General features: G+C 40.4%; 1 long non-coding RNA gene across 1 annotated transcript in view; it reads left to right on the plus strand.

The window, feature by feature from the left end:
• The window catches only part of LOC149128036 (uncharacterized), a 196,368-nt gene extending 177,677 nt beyond the window's left edge, over nt 1-18,691 (plus strand). Inside the window, exon 3 of the long non-coding RNA XR_016229261.1 lies at nt 18,383-18,691. This is a non-coding gene — a long non-coding RNA (uncharacterized LOC149128036). The remainder of the gene's footprint in view (nt 1-18,382) is intronic.
• Nucleotides 18,692-20,506: the final 1,815 nt, after the last annotated feature.

A 20,506-nucleotide genomic window follows, 5' to 3' on the forward strand; every position in this document is an offset into this window, starting at 1 on the left:
CCTCCTTCTATTAATTGGAGCCAGTACTGAGTGACAGATCAAACAATCTTAAATTAATAACAATGAAAAATTACCTTCAGATGGCACTTATACATAAAAGGAAACATTTCCATTAAGCAAATGTTATGTCATCAAGAAATCCATTAATAGCTCTGCCAGTGATCATAGCTGTATAATTTTTCTCATCATTGTTAATAACCAGCAAACTTATAATTGCATGTGGAGCTTAATTAAAATTTTCTATCCTATTAATGAGTTCCCATGCTTCAGATCTCCCATTAAGTGGCCTGAAAAATTTAGACCATGTTTCTTAGGTACAGGTTTTTAGAAAACATAAGCAGGTATTATATAGAGAAGTAAAATTGGGTTATAAAATCTCAATATGTTGCAATTACTTACCATTGGATAATAGAGATGGAATTGGCTTTACTTTGATTCTAGTATTTTAGCATGATTTTTGGTTTGCATATTTATATCTCTTACATATGGCATAACATAAGAATAGATAAAATGTCCCCTCCTAAGTCAACAATTTTTTACTTTGCAAGTAAGCCTCCTATCTCCTTAGTAAATAACTCTATTTTTAAAATCATCATCCTATCTATTCATATACAGATTTTTGACACAAACTAATTATATGCTCAACAGATGTACCTTCTTTTCTTCTTGGGCCCTCACCTACATTACAATGTTGTAGTACCCTTCATCTAAGTAGGGCCAAGGACATGTAACTTGTCTTTGCCAATGTTCAACAGTAGAAGCTGTGTTTGTCATTACATGTTGAGGCAGTTAGGAACAAATAAGTCTCCTCCACCCTCTCACTTGCTCCGCCTGTCTTTTGGATGAGGAGAATCTGGAGAATGAGGTGGTAGGAAATAGTTGTGCCTCTAATTAGAAGGATCTTCGTCCCTAAATCACTTTGTGGAGAAGATTACTGAGCTTAATTAGACTGTGATGTGAGTTAGAAATTGACATATTTTGTTTAGTTTAGGATGCTGAGATCTGAAGATTACTTTCTAGCATTAATCTAATATATATATTTTTTACCTAATTTCTTAGGTAAATGAAACATTCTAACCTGATCGTCTCAGCAGGAGTGAGAAACAGGTAGACACAAGGAATGGACCTTGACCCATTTGTCTATAACTTGAAACAATTACCACTGTAAACTCAATTTAGATCACACAAATCCCAGACTCATAAAAAAGAAATAAATATTCAGTGTTGTATGCAAATTTTTAAAAAGATTTATTTACTTATTTGAAAGGCAGAGGCAGAGAAAGAGAGAGAGAGAGAGAGAGAGAGAGAGAGAGGTCTTCCATCTGCTGGTTCACTCCTCAGATAGCCACAATAGCTGGAGCTGAGCCTATCTGAAACCAGGAACAAGGAGCTTCCTCCAGGTCTCCCATGCGGGTGCAGGGGCCCAAGGACTTGGGCCATCTTCTACTGCTTTCCCAGGCCATAGCAGAGAGCTAGATCGGAAGTGGGGTAGCCGGGACTTGAACCATGTATGCCTGTTTAATATGAAAATTCTTGCCATGATAATGTTTGACTGATACAAGATGTTCAAGGATAATCTTTTAGAAGAAATAATTTGTAAAATAGATTTTTTTTTTATTTTTGACAGGCAGAGTGGACAGTGAGAGAGAGACAGAGAGGGAAAGGTCTTCCTTTGCCGTTGGTTCACCCTCCAATGGCCGCCGCTGCAGCCGGCGCACCGCGCTGATCCGATGGCAGGAGCCAGGATCCAGGTGCTTTTCCTGGTCTCCCATGGGGTGCAGGGCCCAAGCACCTGGGCCATCCTCCACTGCACTCCCTGGCCACAGCAGAGAGCTGGCCTGGAAGAGGGGCAACCGGGACAGAATCCGGCGCCCCAACTGGGACTAGAACCCGGTGTGCCGGCGCCGCAAGGTGGAGGATTAGCCTAGTGAGCCACGGCGCCGGCTTTGTAAAATAGATTATTAAAGAAAGAATAAGTAGTTACTAGCAGGACAAATGGCAAAAGGGTGTTCCAGAAGAAAGAATATCAAGTATAATAACTCTGAGGCATGAAATACTATGATTTAACATTTTAGTAGTTGAGTTCTGATTACAGCATATCAGATTAATAGCAGAATCATGATAGAGAAAATGAACATAAAAGTTAAGCAGGGATGTCGGAATGGTGTTTTGTATGTTAAATAGAGGATGGAAAAGGTGATTGAACAATTTACTAACTTCAGTTATGAATCAGCTAGATTGTTTCACTTTCCTTGGTTGTTGATCTCCAGCTTTTTTTTTTTTTCATAAAGAGATTTAGATGAAATAAATTAAATAAACTCTGTGGTTCCTTCTAGCTGTAACAGCCACTGATTTTATGACAGACTAGAAGCCTTCAGTCCTTGTGAAGGTGTCATAGTGCTCTTTCTTTTTTTGCTATGGGATTTGCCAATGGCAATTCAATATATCCTAGATTGTATCCCTCTACTGAGGGAACACTTCATTACTGAATTACAGACTCACACATACCAAAACCCTAAGAGACACTTGAGTTGAAAGGGTGTTTAACCATGCATCCTCTTCTGGGGCTGACTGATGTATATCTACAATTTCTCAAGTTTGTGTTGGAGCAATAGCTATCAGTCCTATGACACTTCTTGCTGGGCTTTTAAATGGTCACCTGATGAACTATAAATCTAGCAGGTTTATACTGCAAGGGGAGGTCCAGGGCCATAGATAATGTTTTCTCATTCAGACCAGGATTCTGTAAATCATGGAATTGAATAATTGCTCCCTGAACAGAAAAATAAACTCATCAGGAACCCTTGAGAAATTAACTCAACCTGAAGAGGAGATGAAGTGTCCTAGGTATTTCAAGAGATAATGGGCATCCTATTGACCAGCAGCTGTTAGATGCTTTTGTCAGAATTTCACTTACATGAGAAAAAATATAATAAAGACCTTTTTGTTTTACTCACTTTTAAAAGGAGAAAAAAATCCTTTGTTTAACTGTAAAGAAATTTAGCATAGGAGCAAATTTTGGGGGAAATTATTTACCCACCTATTAACCAGTAATGATGGTCAGCTATGATGCTTCATGTTTTACTTGCAAAAATATTTATAACCCCAAATCTAGTTATTTCAAAGTAATCAGCAAATCTCCTGGTAATATGTTTAACAACACTGTGCATGGTAGATTTTAAAAATAGCCCACAACAAATATAATTGTGAATGATGAAATAAAACTCGTAATGTTCCAAAACTGAAAACCAATAATGTTAGATAATTAAAACCATGATCTACTGAAGACAACAGCACTCATGATGCATTGGCAGTTTTTTCTTATTGTATTACTGAAGGTCTATGTGGGTTAATTGACATCAGGATCTTCACAGGATTGGCAAGAATTGCAAAGCAAAGAAACTTAGCAGAATACTAAATGTCAATCTATAGTAAACTTGCAGTATCCGGGTTCTTGTTTGCATTTCTGTTAACCTTTAATAACTAAATTAGGAGGTCAGGAATCATAAGTATTCTTTACCTTTGCAAGCATGAGTCTACTGTAGGATTGTCTGTCATTCAGCTCAGAACTGAAGAGTGTTTGTAATCCAGGAAGAGGATGTCATACATTTTCTTAAAGACTAATTGCCTGATGCTCACCAGTTTTACCTGATTTTTGTGTGGAAGCTTTGATATTCTGTATCAGACTACATTTTAGTGTAACTTCTCTCAATGAATAATCTAATCTATGTTTTGGGTATTTGGAGATTCAATCAGTGACTTACCAAAGTTATGTCTTCTTTTTAAAATTAATTTTAAAAATCATATATATATATATATATGTGTGTGAGAGAGAGAGAGAGAAAGTCCTGTCCACTGGTTCACTTCTAAAATGCCTGCAATCCAGTATGGGTGCTTGGGGGCAAAGCCAGGAGCTGGTAATTCAAACCAGGTCTTCTGGCTGACTGGCAGGAACCCAACTACTTGAACTATCACTGCTTCCTCTCAGGGTGCACATTAGCAGGACGTTAAAACCAGGATTCAAAGCTGAGAGTTGAACCCAGGCACCCTGATGTGGAATGCAGGCATCTTAACTGCTAGGCCAAAACGCCACTCATGACTCTTTTCTTTCTTTCTTTCTTTCTTTCTTTCTTTCTTTCTTTCTTTCTTTCTTTCTTTCTTTCTTTCTTTCTTTCTTTCTTTCTTTCTTCTTTTTGTAAGTAAAATTTTTTTGAGATATAATTGATATACAAACAATATCACAAATTTAAGGTATATATTTTGATAAGTTTTAGTGTATGCAAATAACCCAATACTATCACCACAATCAAGGTAATAAACGTATTCATCATATCCATCACTTGGCAATGTTTTCTTGTGTATTTTTTTGTGTGCATGTATGTGTATGGTAACAAAAAAATATATATATATATTTTTGACAGGCAGAGTGGACAGTGAGAGAGAGAGACAGAGAGAAAGGTCTTCCTTTGCCGTTGGTTCACCCTCCAATGGCTGCCGCGACTGCGGCTGGCACACCGCGCTGATCCGATGGCAGGAGCCAGGTACTTCTCCTGGTCTCCCATGGGGTGCAGGGCCCAAGTACTTGGGCCATCCTCCACTGCACTCCCTGGCCACAGCAGAGAGCTGGCCTGGAAGAGGGGCAACCGGGACAGAATCCGGTGCCCTGACCGGGACTAGAACCTGTTGTGCCTGCGCCGCAAGGTGGAGGATTAGCCTAGTGAGCCGCGGTGCTGGCCCGTATGGTAAAAATATTTAACATAAGATCCATACTCCAGGGGCTGGTGCTGTGGCATAGTATGTTGGATATCTGCCTGCATCACCAGCATCCCACATGAGTGCCAGTTCATGGCCCCTCTGCTCCTCTTCTAATCCAGCTCTCTGCTGATGGCCTGGGAAAGCAGTGGAGGATGGCTGAAATTCTTGGGCTTCTGTACCTACATGGGAGAACCAGAAGAAGCTCCTGGTTCCTGCCTTCCAATTGGCCTAGCTCCAGGCATTGCAACCATCTGGGGAGTGAAGCAGTGTTTGGAAGACCTTTCTCTCTCTCTGTTTCTCCCTCTCTGTCTGTAACTCTACCTCTCAAATAAATAACTTTAAAAAAATCCATGCTCTAACAAATTTTGCAGTGTACATAACTCTTTTATTAACTATAGGCTCTCTAATGAATACATACTTACTACTTACTTATCTAGCATGCTTTTGTTCCTCTGTACCCATTAGAAAACAACTCTCCATTATGTTAGTAATCTCCATAACTGAGATAGAGAGAGGAAGAGACTATCACTAGTGACTTACCAAATATCACAAATTTTGCTAGTTGTTCTAAATATGCTATTGTACTTAATCCTTTAACCAGTTTACGAAGTATATATCATTTACTCTGACTTACACATTAGGAAGCAGAAGTTCAGGAGTTTAATTAATTTGATGGAGTTTTATAACTAGTAAACAGCGATGCTCAGATTTGAATCAGTATATTTAATTTTGAAGGCCAATCCTTTTTTTTTAAAAAAAAGATTATTTATTTGAAAGGCAGAGTCACAGAGAGGCAAAGGCAGGGAAAGAGAGAGAGAGAGAGAGAGAGAGAGAGAGAAAGAAAGAGGTCTTCCATCTGCTGGTTCACTCCCCAATTGGCCACAATGGCCAGAGCTGTGCCAATCCAAAGCCAGGAGCCAGGAGCTTCTTCAGGTCTCCCACATGGGTACAGGGGCCCAAGGGCTTGGGCTATCGTCTGCTGCTTTCCCAGGCCATAGCAGAGAGCTGGATAGGAAGTGGAGCAGTCAGGACTCAAAGCAGCGCCCATATGGGATGCTGGCACTGCAGACTGGGGCTTTAACCTGCTGTGCCACAGCACTGGCCCCTATCCTTTTCATATTATTGCCTTCTGAGCGGGTTGCAGACATCCTTTCCCGGCACCTAGGACACATACGTTCTAAAGACTCTTGCCATCGCTCTAATAGATTCGCCTATAATCCTGCCTGTGGTCTGGAGATCACAGCAAGCATGAACTGCAGTGCAATGGTGGATGAATGGCCCTCATTAAGCTTTAACACATAATGTGAGTTTCAGGGGAGCTTTCTTAGAAATAGAATTTACTAATTCCAGCCTCTGTGTGACGATTAAGGGAAAAAATTCTTTTCTGACTTCTCTTTGAAAATCGAAAGATTGGAAAATTTAGTAAGTGTTGTCAACTAATCCTTTGAAAAGAAGACCAATGAGAGCAACATTTAGCTTCCAGAGGATATGATGAAATCTCAAAGCCTATAATATCATACTTTATGTTGCCTAATCCCACAACTCTATCTCACCCAGGAATGCCGCTGGAGAATTCTGATGTTTTTGAGAGCAGATTATCAAAGAACAGGCAATGAATAAGTCATACCAATGGGGAAAGTCTTCTTTGCTTTTGGAGTAGGATTCCCCAGAGGCAGATTTACAGTGAGGGGAAGTGAAAATACACACCTAGCTGTTATGATCACAGCAGCAGGAACCCTGCCAGATAATCTATATGCGTAAGTTCTGTAATTACACATGTTCATCCATATTCATTCACATGCTCCTAATTTTACAGAAGTGAATAAATTGATTAGTAATTTGATTTTATTTGATTCAGATAGCTATCTAAGTTCCCTGTGAATGTCCCAGAGTAAGTTTACACTAATAAATAATTCAGCCAGAGACACCGGGGAGCAGTAGATTGACTGATGGGGAAACGGGTGAGCCATTCATTTACTCAAACATTTCATTTATTAATTCAACAATTGTGCCCTGCTAGTCTCAGGCACTGTGTTAGGTATAGAGGACACTCAGTTGATAGGTTACTGGATCTGCAATTTCTAGCCTTGTGAGAAAGATAGTCAATTTATGAAGTCATTGATTACAGGACAATGTGACTAAATGCTAAAGGGATCAAACCCGGACTATAATTTCAGGAATGGTTTGCTACAGATAAAAACAAAACAAAACAAAACAAAACTGAGCTTCTTTTCAAAGACATATCAAGAGTTTTCTGGATGGTGAAGTATGGAAGGAATTCTGGGTAGAGGCACAGCAATAAGAAGGGCTCTGGTCTTTTAAATTTCCAGCAGTTCTGTAGCATTAGATGCAAATGGGGGTAGGAGAGATTGGTAAAGTGGCTCTAGTGGACAAGAGGATCTGATGATTAATGGTCTTTTGTAGTAAGTTAAGCAGTTGTATCTCATCTCTCTTGAAAACTAGGTGCCAGGGGGTTGGAGCATTAAGTCTAGAGGAGACACTCTAGATGCTTGTCTTTAAGATTACTGAGGGTTCTCTGCAGAAGGTGGATTGAGGGGCTGGCATTGAGTGCAGCAGGTTAAGTCACCACTTGTGACTGGCACCCTCATATCAGAGGGCCTGTTTGAGTCCAGCTCCCTGCTAATGTACCTGGAAAGGCAGCAGTAGATGGCCCAAAAGCTTGGGCCCCTGCCACCCATATAAGAGACCAGGATGGAGTTCCAGACCCCTGACTTCAGCCTGGACGAGCCCAGGGTTTGCCAGCCATTTCAGAAGTAAACCAGCATATGGAAGACCTCTCTCTCTCTCTCTTTCTCTCCCCTTTATTCTTTTTCTCTCTTTTTCCCCTCTTTGTTGTATTGCTCTGTCTTTCAAATAAAAACATAAATAAATAATTTTAAAAATGCTGGATTGAATTTAGCACAGGCTCTGGGAAGCTATTGGAGGAAAAGATGTAGCTCAGAGCTACATCATAACCGTACAGGTGGTGAGATGGAAGGGGAGGTTTAACAGGTAAGAGGCTGGGAAAACTGTACAACTTGAGAGGATGGATGACAAATCAGGAGGGATATAAGGATAAGCCAAATTCCATTTAGGAAATTAGGGGCTGGGATCATATTCATGAGAAGAACAAAATGGCAAGATCAGTTTGGGGAGGGATTTGTATCAAATTAGTTTGGGAAGTATGCAAAGTTTAAGAGGTCACAGAATTTATGCTGAGTTGAGGCTTAGCAACACTCCCTAACTAACAGTACACAAGAAATTATGTATTTTTCATTCTGGCCTGGGAATCTTTTCAGACTTTTTTTTTAAAAGATTTCATTTATTTATTTGAGAGGTAGAGTTACAGACAGTGAGAGGGAGAGACAGAGAAAGGTCTTCCGTCCATTGGTTCACTCCCCAAATGGCTGCAACAGCGGGAGCTGCGCCGATCCGAAACCAGGAGCCAGGTGCTTCTTCCTGGCCTCCCATACGGGTGCAGGGGCCCAAGCACTTGGGCCATCCTCCACTGATTTCCCAGGCCACAGCAGAGAGCTGGATTGGAAGAGGAGCAACCGGGACTAGAACCGGCGCCCATATGGGATGCCAGTGCCACAGGCAGAGGATTAACCTACTACACTGCGGTGCCGGCCCCATCTTTTCAGGCTTTTGTTCCTTTCTGTATGCCTCTGCTCCTGCTTGGAATGCCCTGTCCTCCTCTCTGTCCTTCCCTCCCCAGCTGAGCTTATTGTTCTCTTTTAAGGGTCATCTCAAATGGGGCTTTCTCTGCAAAGGTTCCCATCCTCATTACTTCTCCCCTGGTGGATCCCTTCATTCCCACCCTCACTGCCCTGGAAGACCTAAGTCCCACTTCTTCTTTAGTCCTCATCATATAATGGAATGATCATTATATGTGCACCTGAATTTCCCTCTTGACATACCTGGGGCAGAAGGATTTGTATTTAACTCATCTTTGTAACCTTAGCACCTCTAGAGCTTGGCACCTGATGGGCACCCAACATATGTTTGCTAAATTTATTCTCTCTCACTCAGCTCTCCTCTTTCCTTGAATCATTTTTCTTTCCTGACATCCTTTTCTCATATAAGATGCAAGAGGAAATTGCATCTTCATTTTGCACATCTACATGGTGGCTCTGGCAAACCATGGAGCAGGATGTCACAGAGTTCAAGGCTGTGTGCAGAGGATGGGAAGTATCTTAAGAGAAGCCTTAGGGAAGTTGTGCTTCCAGTTTCCTGGAGCTCTTTGCTTGGCAGGCGCATAGACTGGCAAAACCTTCAAGAGCAGAGGGAACCAGAGAGCCTGGTTGCCAGTCAAAGCATCTCTCTGAACCATCCTTGGAAAACACAGGCTTTCAGTATGTGTGACTTACAGGTCACATGGTAGGATTCCTCTTGCAGAATTTTGACCTACCTCCCTAGTGAACTGACTGTTTGGGAGTTCACAGCTCCATCTGGCTACCCATACTAAAGCAAACCCATATGGACCCTAATGTTAGCAATACCTTACTTGGCTAGAGCAAGTCTGTACAAAAATCTAGTGTAGGATACTCTGGGCTTCATGATCAAAGTGAGTAACTTAAAAGTGAGTACCTCTGGGCTGATGGCAGCAGCCTCCAACCTGCCCATATATCCAGTCCCACATAGGCACTGGATCTGCCTAACCAGCCATTCTTCCGGTTGGGAGGATTATACCATTAGGTATCTCTATCTGCCAGTTTCTCATAGAGGATGTGTGATCCTGGGGCTTTAGTTGTAAGCCAAATCTGTTTTTAAAACAACCCCAAACTGTGCCTACTTCTTGTACTTCTCATGGGTATGCTTTGTATCTCATAATCTATCACATCATCGTAGACTTTGCCTGATGTCTTTTTTTTTTTCATTCAACAAATATTTATTGAGAGTGTGTATTGCCTGACATTTTCCTAAGGACTAGACTAATAGCACTGGCACAAAACATTAAAATTCTACCTTCAGGGGCTTACATTCTAGTGCAAAAAAAAAAAAAAAGTAACAGCTAAAAGGTATTGAGGGACATCATGTCCCAGACACTGTCCTAGGTCCATACATATAGCACCTTATTTAATTCTTACACAACCTCATGAGCTAATTAATAATGTATGGAGATTAATAATGTATGGAAATTAATGGTGAACCTGGCATTTGAATCCAAGTGGTGGCATTCCAGAGCCCTTATTACTTTCTACTCAACCAGTAGAAGAGCATGGAAAACTGCCTTAATATGACAGTGTCAACAACAGACCCATTTGCTGATCTGGATTTTCTTAGCCTACAATTCACTTTCCTTTAAAACTCAGGAAAGAGAAATAAGAAAACTGCTGAACAGTAAAACAGCCCCTTTGAGCAGAAACCGACCTAAGAGGCATTGCAGTTTAGCTGAGAGCCAGAATCAGGTCTGAGCTGGAACTTGTGGAGTGAGCCTGTTTCCTCGCCTACACTTATCATGTAGGTCTAAAATCCTTCCATCCCACTGACTGTTGCTGTAAGACTCTGACACCTTCATGGCATGTCACGTTGTGTTGAGTTCATTAGCCTGCGTATCCAGCTCCCCTGCTAGAGAGCAAGCCCGGTGTACAGCAAGAGTGCCTTCCTTCATGCATCACTATACACCATGCCATCTTGGACATGTCTTGCCTTAGAGAATGGGCATTTCAGTCTCCCTTAAAAAGGCCTCTGCCTGATGTCTTTATGTCCTCTTATTGTGATAACTGTTTTGGTGTGCTTTTCACTCTTCTGCTTTTACCCGGATGTTCCTAAAACTCTTACCATCCAGACTATTTTTAAAAGTAGACAGTGCTCTTGGAACTCTCATCTTGGTTTCAGCATGACCTCTTCCTGCCTGCCTGCTCCAAAGTCATCTCACCTTCCCCCAGCTGCTCCCTGGACAGGGCTGTTCCTAGGGCTCTGTCTGTTTGCACTGGCTGCTATTTGCCCTTGATGGGATCTCTGTTTCCTTTTTGCTACAGAACAGCAGCCAGTGTCAATACTGTTTCTTCAGAAATAAAATAGACACCATTTGTTGACTTATTTCCTCCCCTGCAGTTTATGGCATGAACATATAAAGAGAGAGCAGAGGGATTTATTCTGGAAGGGAGCCAGGGAAGTTGGGCTGGTCACTTCCCCCTTCTTGTGCCCTGCTGGGCAGAAGCCAGGCCATTTAGCTTAGGGGAGAAATAGAGAATACCCAGATGACAGGCAAAGGGTCTAGAATTTCATTACTAAGAAGCAATATCCCAGGCTAAAGGAAGAAGTGGTGTAAAGTCACAATAGGGAAATGGAAAAGTTAGCTGAGCCTGAGATAACATAGTGGAGGTGATATTCAGCTAGACAGACATGTGGGCTATCTTTGCTTGAGATGTATTTTATAGGAATCAGAGAACCACAGACTCCCAGAACTGCAGAGCTTGAAGGCTGTAAGATCATGGTAGAGAAGCCTAAGGGGGAAAGTGAGCAACCTAATGAGTGAATAAGTGGGGATGGTGGCAGACAGTACCCCTCCAAGCAGACAACTCGATCCATGCAACAAGTTGGCCTATAATTGCCAAGTGACTGAAACTTGAGGCCTGCTGCTACTGTCCAGCCTGAGAGAGAGAGAGAGAGAGAGAGAGAGAGAGGATGAATCATACCACATATCACTAGACCAAGGAAAGATCAAAGTTCAAAATTCATTATATGATGACAGCTAAATATGTATTGCATTTGCACTATTGTAAAGTGAAAAAATTCCCAAAGTCAAACCACTGTAAGTTGGGGACTGTCTGTATATAAGCAGGGTTATAGACCATGACCAAGTGGATTTTATCTCAAGAATTGCAAGGCTGTTTAACATCCCCAAATTGGTTAATATATAAACCTTACTAATGGAATAAAAGTCAAAATCAACAGCCTTGACTCATTGGATATAAAAAAGGTTTTCAGAAAGTCCAATATGTTTTCATATTGAAATATTAAAAAAAAAGAGAGGAGAATCTTTAAGTTGATTAACAGCATCTAGAAAACAAAACAATACAAAAAACACTAACAAAAAAACCTCCATATCTTATATCATACTTACCTGTGAAAACCTGGATTGTTTCCTATAAAACTAAAGAAAAAGAAAGAATATCATTTCTTTTCACTTATTTTTTACATTACTGAAAATTTTAACCAGAACAGTTCCAGGAGAAAAAGAAACTAGCTGGCGCCACAGCTCAATAGGCTAATCCTTCACCTGCAGCGCCAGCACACCGGGTTCTAGTCCCCGGCAGGGTGCCGGATTCTGTCCTGGTTGCCCCTCTTCCAGGCCAGCTCTCTGCTCTGGCCCATGAGTGTAGTGGAGGATGGCCCAAGTGCTTGGGCCCTGCACCCCATGGGAGACTGGGAGAAGCACCTGGCTCCTGGCTTCGGATCAGGGCAGCGCGCCTGTCGCAGCAGCCATTGGAGCGTGAACCAACGGTAAAGGAAGACCTTTCTCTCTGTCTCTCTCTCTCTCACTGTTCACTCTGCCTGTCAAAAAAGAAAAAAAAAAGAAAAAAAGAAAAAAAAAACTAAAGGAATATGCATTGGGAAGGAAGAACTAAAATTCTAGTTGCACATGGAAATCCTAAGTAATCCATTAAAAATGCTAAAATTAATAAACAAATTCAAGATGGTGGCAGAATATGAGATGAATATAAAAACATCAACTTTATTTGCACACACTTGCGATGAATAATGTGCAGATGAAATTAAGAAAACAATTCAATTTACTATAACATAAATAAAAATAAAGTATTCAAGAGTAAATTATCTAAATAAGTGTTAAGATTTGATTTTGAAAGCTACAAAACATTGGTAAATGAAATTAAAGAAATCATAAATAAATGGAACAGTATTTACATTTATGAAAGAGGAGATTTAATTTTATTAAGATAGAAATCCTTCTTAAATTGATCAGCAGATTCAATACAATCCCTAGAAAGTTTTTTTTTATTAAATATTTATTTATTTATTTGAAAGGCAGAGTTACAGAGAGGCAAATGGAAAGGGAGAGGGAGAGGGAAGGAGAGAGAGAGAGAGAGAGCGAGAGAGAAAGAGAGAGCAAGAGCGAGAGAGCAAGAGAGAGAGAGAGAGAGAAAATGAGAGTTCTTCCATCTGCAGGTTCACTTCCCAGATGGCCACAGTGGTTGGAGCTGAGCCTATCTGAAACCAAGAGCCAGGAGCTTCTTCTGGGTCTCCCACATGGGTGCAGGGGCCCAAGGACTTGGGCCATCTTCTCCTGCTTTCCCAGGTCATAGCAGAGAGCTCGATTGGAAGTGGAGCAGTTGGGACTTGAACTGTAGCCCTGATGGAATGCCAAAACACCACAGGTGGCAGCTTTACCTGCTATGCCACGGCACTGGCCCCTATTAAGGTTTTAATCATAGTTTTTGAAGAAATTAACAAGGTGATTCTAAAATTTTATATGGAACTACAAGGGGCCTGGGTAGTCAAAGCAGACTTGACAAAAGTACAACACAATTGTCCCTTGGTTTCCATGCAAAGAGGTAAGAGGTCACCAGACTGCCCAATATTACAAAATTCAGTTTTGCTGGGAGCAAAAAAAGCAACACAATTGTCCCTTGGTTTCCATGGAAGATTGGTTCCAGGATTCCTGTGGATATCGACATTTGTGTATGTTCAAGTCCTTCATACAAAATGGTATAGCAGTTGCATATAACTTATTCACATCTTCCTAAATACTTTAAATCATCTCTAGATTACTTAAGATACTAATGCAATGCAAATACTATGTAAGTAATTGTTATACTGTATTGCTTAGGGTATGATGATATGAAAAAAGTATGTAGTGTTCAATTCAGATGCAATGTTTGGGGAATGTTTTCAATCCTGGTTGCTTAAATCCATAGATGTAGAATTTGTGCGAATAGAAGGTCAGTTGTACAAAGTTGGAAGACTCATACTTCCCAACTTAAAAACTTGAGCACAACAAATTGCATTAGATAGTACTGGCATAAAGATATAAGCCCTTATTATATGATCCAATATTTTTTTACTGTAGTAACAACATTTATCATGACATTTTCCTCTTTAAAAGCATTTTAAGCATTCAATACTCTATCATTAAATGTATGCACAGTGTTGTATAGTAACTCACTATGGCTTCACCATCTTTCATAACAAACTTTGTTCTCATTGAGTAACAACTTCCCTCCAGCCCTGGGAACCATGTTTCTACTTTGTCTATGAGCGTGATACCTTATATAAGTGGGAGTATGCAGCATTTGTCCTTCTGTAACTGACTTATTTCATTTAGTGCACTGTCCTATGAGTTGATCATCATTGTTGGATTTTGCAAGATTTTCTTCTTTTTGAAGGTTGAAATATGTTATTATATCTCTATGTGACATTTTCTCTATCTATTCATCTATTGGTAGACATTTATGTTGTTTCCAAATTTTGTCTATTGCAGTGTATTGATTTTTGACCTATTAACTGTTGTGATTTGAATATGATTTGTCCCACGGAGTCTTGCAGGAGTGTAACCCCGAAGTCATATGTCAACAGTACTAAGAGGGTGAAAACTTAACCTGACTATATGCTTAGAGGTAGGTCCCTTGGGAGGTGATTGGGATTGAATCAGGCCTTTAGTGTGGAAACCCTATTTTTGGATCTTGATGGCTTTATAAGAAAGGAGAGAGAACCAAACATGATATGTCTACTTCCTGTCTTTTGCCATGTGATGCCCTATGCCACTTCAGACCCTGCCAGCAAGAAGGTGATGTTTTGTGAAATATAGACAAAGGGATCTTTGCAAATCTGTAAAATGCCATTTGGACTTTGCCCCCTGAACTGTGAGCTAAATAAACCTTTTTTCATTGTAAGGTCATCTTGCCTTGGATATTTCATTGTAATATAAAATGAAAGAACACAGTGCCAAAACAATTAATTGGAATAAGACTGTCCTTTTTAATAAATGGTGCTGGAACAATTAAAAATTCACATGGAAGGCCGGTGCCATGGCTCACTAGGCTAATCCTCCGTCTGCGGTATCTGCACCCTGGGTTCTAGTCCTGATCAGGGCGCCGAATTCTGTCCTGGTTGCTCCTCTTCCAGTCCAGCTCTCTGCTGCGGCCCGGGAGTGCAGAGGAGGATAGCCCAAGTGCTTGGGCCCTGCACCTGCATGGGAGACCAGGAGGAAGTGCCTGGCTTCTGGCTTTGGGTCGGCGCAGTGCGCCGGCTGTAGCAGCCATTTGGGGAGTGAACCAACAGTAAAGGAAGACCTTTCTTTCACTGTCTAACTCTACCTGTCAAAAAAAATTCACATGGAAAAGCATGAAGTCAGATCATATCTCATAATGACAAAAATTAACTTGAAATGGATTGAAGACTTAAATGTAAGAGTTAAATTTTTAAAGTTATTAGAAGGAAAATTATATAATTATTTATATAATTTATTTGTGTGAAAGGTGGAGTGACAAACCTAGAGATAGAGATTAAAAAGAGAGAGAGATACGTTGATCTTCCACCTGCTGATTCACTCTCTAAATGCCCACAACAATTTGGGCTAGTTAGGTCAAAGCTAGGAGCCAGGAGCCAGGAACCAGGAGCCAAGTGCTGCATCAGGTTCTCCCATGTCGGGTCAGGTACCTAAGTACTAGAGCCATCATCTGCTGCCTCCTGGGGTTCAGATTCTCATGCAGGAAGCTGGATGGGAAGTGAAGGAAGGATTGGATCCCAGGTACTCAAATGTGGGAGGCAATGTCCCAAGTGTTGACTTAAGCTGCTGTGCCATAATCCCTGTCTCAGAAGAAAATATTTTTATAATCTTGTGTTTGGCAAGGCCTTTTAACATGTGAAACCTAAAACACAAGTGACAAGAGGAAAAATAAACTGGGCTTCATCAAAATTAAAAACTCATATTGGAACTGGAGTAGCCAGAGCTTGAAATAGTGCCCATATGGGATGCCAACTTCACAGGCAGCAGCTTAACCAGCTGTGCCTCAATACCAGTAAATAGTTCCATTAAAATGAATGAAACATCTGAGTAGCCATTTCTCCAAAGAATATATACAATTGGTCAATAAGTATGTGAAAAGGTATTAATATCATTAGCTGTTTTGGAATACAAATAAAAATGAACATGAGGTATCACTGCATGCACATCAAGATCATCATACTCTGGCCGTGTGCTATGGCATAGTGGGTGAAAGCCGCTGCCTGTAGTACTGCCATCCTCTATGGGTGGCAGTTGGAGTCCTAGCTGCTCTACTTCCAATGCAGTTCCCTCCTAATGTGCATGGGAAAGCAGCAGAGGATGGTCCAAGTCCTTGGGCCTCTGCACTCAGGTGTGAGATCTTGTAAAAGCTCCTGGCTTCTGGCTTCTGATCGGCCCAGCTCTGGCTGTTGCAGCCATTTATGGAGTGAACCAGCAGATGGAAGACTTTCTCTCTCTCTCTCTCTCTCTCTGCTTCTACCTAACTCTGCCTTTCAAATAAATGAATAAATCTTTGAAAAAATCGTCATACTCAAAAAGAAAGATGATAACAATTGATGAGGATCAGAAAAATTGAATCCCTCATATAGTGCTGGAGTGAATGTAAAATGATGCAATAGTTTGGAAGAGATCAGTAATTCTTTAAAAAGCTAACATATGTTACTATAGAATAGTAATATAGAATTACTATATGATCCAGCAATTCTATCCCAATGAATGTACCCAAGAGTAATTACAACACAAGTCCACATTACAGCTGGTATACAACTATTCATACAGCATTATTCACAATAGCCAAAGTGCAAACAAATCAAATCCATCAACTAGCAGGAGGCTAAAGAAAATATAGCGTATTGGGGCCGGCGCCGTGGCCCACTTGGTTAATCCTCTGCTTGCGGTGCCGGCATCCCATATGGGTTCTGGGTTCTAGTCCTGGCTGCTCCTCTTCCAGGCCAGCTCTCTGCTGTGGCCCGGGAGGGCAGTGGAGGATGGCCCAAGTGCTTGGGCTCCTGCACCCGCATGGGAGACCAGGAGGAAGCACCTGACTCCTGGCTTCGGATCAATGCAGCGCCGGCCATAGCGGCCATTTGAGGGGTGAACCAATGGAAGGAAGACCTTTCTCTCTGTCTCTCTCTCTCTCACTGTCTAACTCTATCTGTCAAATAAATAAAAGAATATATAGCATATTTATACAATTGAACACTGTTAAAAAATCAAAAGGAATGCCTTGGCAAGCCATGCTAAAACATGGACAAATCTTGAAAATGATGCTGTGATGCTGAATGAATAAAATTGATCACAAAAGACCACACATTATATAAATCCATTGTCATGAAATGTTCAGATTAAGCAATCTCTAGAAACAGAATTTACATTGCCTAGGTCTGGGGTTGGGGAAGCATATATGTGTGTGAGTTGGGGGAAGGTTGAGGAATTACTGCTAATTGTCAAGGACCTTTATTTTTGAGTCATTAATGTCTTCTAAAGTTGTGATGATGGCTGGGTAGCTCTTTGAATATACTAAACATTATTGAACTGTCTAAACAGAACATTTTTATGATATGTGAATAATTCAATAAATAAAGTTGGTAAAATAATCTTATAAAGGGTATACCAGAAAAGTACAATGATTAATTGCTTCCAAAGGACTTTTACACATACATTACCTCATCTATCCCTCAACATACAGGAATGTATATTAGGGACCCTGCCACTATTCACCTTGGAAGGAATCCAAGGTTCAGCTTAGCCATATATCCATGGTCACTCCATTAGTTAGTGAATTACCTAAAACAAGCACTTCTGGATTCACATTCTATTTTATTTGCTTTCCTACCAGATTTCTTACTTCTTGTTCTTCTGATTTTTATTTTTAGACCTGGCATCTGTCCACTTATGAGCAGCCTTTCATTCTCATTTTCTTTACCAGGACCAGACTTTTATTCATCAATTCATTTGTTCATCCATTACAAAACATGGAGACTGCTCTCTCAGCTGACTGCCAGAAATCTGAATTTCTTCACATTGAGAGTTTTGAAAATTCCAAAAGTGATTGTCTTTCATGAAAAATGCCATCTGGCCTCCTATTTGTTGTGGAGTCGGACCAGCTCTGCTGGCTGATCTGTCAGGAGAGTTAACTTCAGTGGCTTTGTCTGAATGTACTTATTTCATTTCAAGCCTGTTTCTTAAAGTTTTACCTCACTGACACTCTGCATAAGCTGGTCAGGCTGGCATTTTGTCCCCCATGTCTCTAATACCCTAAGAAATTATACTTCAGTACTTCTGCTCTCATTTCTCCTTTACTTTTATGGTGTTTTATCTAATTTTTTTTCTAATAAATATTTGAGGAATGAATGAATGAATAAAATATCTGGCATACAGGATTTGAAGAAGGGGAATGGCTAGATAAATTTTTTCAATGAGAGGATTATGTCTAGAAGCAGGGAGAATACACTGTGTGGAGAGGGGCTTGGCCATTTTAAACAAATTAGTTGACAGTATTTTTGCTACTCAGTTATGGTTATTTATTTTGATGATTGAAAGTCTTTAAAGATATCAAAATTTTACTGACAGCATTAGAAATTCATATGTTTCTTGTGGCCCTATTTCTAAGATCATTAACCTCAGAATTGGCAATAAATCTCTCATTCCCAGGGGCAGACATCTTGGCTTCACAGTCAGGACAGCCACATTCCTCATTGGAATGCCTGCATTTGGATGCCTGGCTTTATCATCTGAACCCAGCTTCCAGCGTGTGCAGACCCTGGGAGATGGTTGTCATGACTCAAGGTGTTAGATTCCTGCCACCCATGTGGGAGACCTAGATTGAAATCCCAGTTCCTGGCTTCAACTCTGCGCAATGTTAGTCATTGAATGCATTTGAGGCATGAGCCAGCAGATCTCTCTCACATAAAGAAAAGAAAAGAAAAGAAAAGAAAAGAAAAGAAAAGAAAAGAAAAGAAAAGAAAAGACACCTACTCCCAGAGCATATACTACATTCATTTATTTATTCATCAAATACTTGCTTAACGTCAATCTGCTCTTGCATTGTGAAACTGGAAATGTCAATGATAATAATGTGGTTGACAGTGATGTAGATGATGATGACAGTGATGTAGATGTTGAGGTTAATGATGTTTTGCATTCAGGTAATACTCCTAATTTCAGAAAGTATTTTCATAGCTGTTTAATTTTTATATATTTTCTAAATGAAATGTGTGTAACATAAAGATCTAACATGAATCATCTGTGGTTACAGAACTGCCAGCAGCATAAATTGTGTTAGACCCATTTTTAGTGGTAAGCATCTCTACACATATGTCACCGAAGAACCGTTTGGTAATGCAGAATCTCACATGGAAACCCATTCCTCACCCTGACCCCACGTGAACATTTCCCTCTACTCTCTGCAAACACCCCCTCCCCCAATTCCGCCCAGAGCAAGGCCAAGTTTCCAAATGAAATTTCCTATTGTATGTCATGGTTTCTATGGAAACTCTAAATACTAGGAATTGGATTTGTCATGTAATTCTAATAAATAAATACTCTGGCCTATATGAAACCTTATACTTTCCATCTATGCATTGTTAGACAAATGTAACCTACCTAATAACATGCTTAGTGATCCTTCTTTCTTCTGATTGCTTAATCTTAGCCTATGATTCAATATTTTTAAGTCAGGTATTTCTTCCTAAGCCCAGAAAAATTGATACTCTGGGACTCCTTTGAGAACTGAGATCCCCACAGAGTGCCCTAGACTATACCTTACTTTCCTCCAGATAGATTCCTCCATTTATACTTGCCTGGCTAGGTTTCTCCTGTTTGGGGAAAAGCAGTTTTCACTAGTTTTCTTCAGACTGGCATCTCTCCTCAGCACCCTTCTTGTTTAACTCTTTTTTTTAAAACTTTTATTTAATAAATATAAATTTCTAAAGTACAGCTTTTGGATTACAGTGGCTCCCCCCCCCCATAACTTCCCTCCCACCTGCAACCCTCCCATCTCCCACTCCCTCTCCCATTCCATTCACATCAAGATTCATTTTCAATTAACTTTATATACAGAAGATCAAACACCATCTCTTCCCATCTTCTGTTAAAATGACTATGACATCTTTTTCATTTGGGTTCCTATTTTTGTTAAAAATTTTATTTAAGGTAAACAAATTTTATATATTTCATATATGCAGATTTAGGAGCATAATGATACCTCCTACCTTACCCTCCCTCCCACCCATGCTTTCACTCTTCCTCCTCCTTCCTCTCTTATTTCCTCTATTAATTTTTTTAACTTTTATTTAATGAATATAGATTTCCAAAGTACAGCTTATGGACTACATTGGCTTCCTCCCACCCTCCGATGAATTCCCTCCCACCCGCAACCCTCCCCTTTCCTGCTCTCTCTCCCCTTCCATTCATATCAAGATTCATTTTCAATTCTCTTTATATACAGAAGATCAGTTTAGTACACATTAAGTAAAGATTTCAACAGTTTGCACCCACATAGAAACACAAAGTGAAAAATACTGTTTGAGTATCATTATAGCATTAAATTTCAATGTACAGCACATTAAGGGCAGAGATCCTACATGAGGAGTAAGTGCACAGTGACTCCTGTTGTTGACTTTACAAATTAACACTCCTGTTTATGGCATCAGTAATCTCCCTATGCTCCAGTCATGAGTTTCCAAGGCTATGGAAGCCTTTTGAGTTCTCCGACTCTTATCTTATTTAGACAAGGTCATAGTCAAAGTGGAAGTTCTCTCCTCCCTTCAGAGAAAG

The sequence above is a fragment of the Oryctolagus cuniculus genome, chromosome 2 (genome assembly GCF_051225735.1).
Source record: "Oryctolagus cuniculus isolate XC-2025 breed Fujian yellow rabbit chromosome 2, ASM5122573v1, whole genome shotgun sequence".
In the NCBI taxonomy this organism is placed as follows: Eukaryota; Metazoa; Chordata; class Mammalia; order Lagomorpha; family Leporidae; genus Oryctolagus; species Oryctolagus cuniculus.